Source organism: Sinocyclocheilus grahami, unplaced genomic scaffold, assembly GCF_001515645.1.
Source record: "Sinocyclocheilus grahami isolate Dianchi unplaced genomic scaffold, SAMN03320097.WGS_v1.1 scaffold959.1, whole genome shotgun sequence".
In the NCBI taxonomy this organism is placed as follows: Eukaryota; Metazoa; Chordata; class Actinopteri; order Cypriniformes; family Cyprinidae; genus Sinocyclocheilus; species Sinocyclocheilus grahami.
This window is the reverse complement of record NW_015506138.1, coordinates 488,828-491,324: the sequence shown is the minus strand read 5'-3', so window position 1 is coordinate 491,324 and position 2,497 is coordinate 488,828. Positions and strand designations below refer to the sequence as shown.

General features: G+C 37.4%; 1 protein-coding gene across 1 annotated transcript in view; it reads right to left on the bottom strand.

The window, feature by feature from the left end:
• Positions 1 to 2,497, bottom strand: part of ccdc171 (coiled-coil domain containing 171) — a 39,314-nt gene that overhangs the window by 29,730 nt on the left and 7,087 nt on the right. The gene's annotated exons all lie outside the window — the stretch shown is intronic.

The window sequence follows — 2,497 nt, the reverse complement described above, 5'->3', positions numbered from 1 at the left end:
ACACACACACACACACAGACAGACACACACACACACACAGACACACACACACAGACACAGAGACACACACAGAGAGACACACACACACAGACAGAGACACACACAGAGAGACACACACACACAGACAGAGACACACACAGAGAGACACACACACACACACACAGAGACAGACACAGAGACACACACAGACAGACACCGACACAGACACACACACACACACAGACACAGAGACACACAGACACACAGAGACACACACACACACACACAGACAGACAGAGACACACAGAGACACACACACACAGACAGAGACACACACAGAGACACACACGCAGAGACACACACGCAGAGACACACACGCAGAGACACACACGCAGAGACACACACGCAGAGACACACACGCAGAGACACACACGCAGAGACACACACGCAGAGACACACACGCAGAGACACACACGCAGAGACACACACGCAGAGACACACACGCAGAGACACACACGCAGAGACACACACGCAGAGACACACACGCAGAGACACACACGCAGAGACACACACGCAGAGACACACACACAGAGACACACACGCAGAGACACACACGCAGAGACACACACGCAGAGACACACACACACATAAAATAAAAAGAAAACAAGTAGATTAGGGCTGCCACTAACAACTATTTTTATTTCGATTAATCTATCAATCAATCTAAATGATTAATTTCCCACACAAAAAATCAGCCATTTTAAAGAACATTTTATTAAACTTGCAACTTTGCCATTCAGTAGTGTACCATAAAAAAGTATAAATGTAAACAAGCCATTGACGAAATGTAAAACTAAAAGAGTAAAAATGTAAACAAACCTAATAAAAATGAAATAAAAAGAAAAATTATTACAAAAGTCTGAGAAAGTCAGCATGTTCTTAATGTCAATATATCCACATGTTCTGGGCTTCTGTTCATTACAGCTGTGAGTGCAACTACAAAGGTGAAAAATATGTTTCAATTAACCCCAACAGTTGGGTTTTCACATTAAATAAATGCAATGTTTAGAGTCCACTAGAATCAAGTATTAAAATGTTATTATTATTAAAAATATATAATAGCGTTAACAGTACTCAGATTTAAACAGACATCTCCAGCATGATGAAAAAATGAACAGAGGACTTCAGTATTGAAACTCCAAATTTCTATGAAATCCTTTTTTAAAGCAAAAGTAAAGTGCAACAGAGAGTGCAAGAAGCAAGTGTCCATCTCACTGAAATCAAAGTTCAGTATTATAGTGTAAGAATGACAACATGTCCACGTGTTCTGGTCTACTAATAATAAAATATAATTAATAATAAATTTTTGTGGTAATAAAAATAGATGTAGGATAAGTAAACAATAGCCTTTAAATGGACTTAAAATACATATATAATAGCAATGAGGCAATAATAATTAGTTCAAATAAAGTATCAAAAGCAAGAAATCATATGGTTTTATTGAACAAAACTGTTAAAATACTGTATTATAATGTAATCGAGCCACTGATCTATATACAATTATAAGATAATATAATCTCTATTAAGGATCAGTGAATAGAGCTAATGTACAGTACGCATTACAACAAAGGCCTGCAGAGGGCGCCAACAGCCTGATGATTGTTTTTACACATTGCTGTGCGAGCTAATACTTGTTTAATATTAACCAAGCATCATTTCATTCAAATGGCCACTTAGTCTTTAATATTTGGCCATTTATTTAGGACAGAAATGCTATAGCCACTGTAATTAAAAGAATATGTGGACATCAAAACGTGTAAACTCAGAGTGAGGGTTTGAGCTTTTATTTTGAAACCGCGAGATAATGATGTATTCTCCTGTGTTTGCGTGGATTTATAAATGATTTACCTTACAAATCTGATGAAATGGCGCACGTTGCGTTCCCAGATGAACGTTATAATAAACCCAAACTCACAACAACATGCAGAGATGGAGTTTGAGACGCTCCACACGTGTATGTAAATGATATCAGTTCCTGTGGAGCTACTGTGCTGCTGTGTGCCGCACGTACTTAACCTACACGCCTATAACTGCATTGCATATAATTACTTAATTAAATCGTAGCGTTTGTGAATTCAGTTATGCTTAATTATAATATATCATGCAGCCTTGGAAAACAGTCTAATAATGTTTTATGGATTCTCGTCCGTGAAATGCGGCACTTCCGTTATTTTGCCGGTTAGTCGACGCAGGTAATATGAAGTCGATGTTTTTTTAATATCGAATAGTCGAATAGAATCGACGAATCGTGACAGCCCTAAAGTAGATAGAATAGAAAAAGAATAGAGAAGGCTAATGTTAGAGGATTTTTTTGTTAAAGCAAGCAGTTAGAAAACGAATAGAGAGTGCAAGTGTTAGAGGGTCAAGTGTTTTCTTAATATAAAACAAATAGATAAAATAGAATTAAAATAGAGAGTGCTAGAGTAAGAGGGTCAAATAAAGATGGAAGAGATGCGTT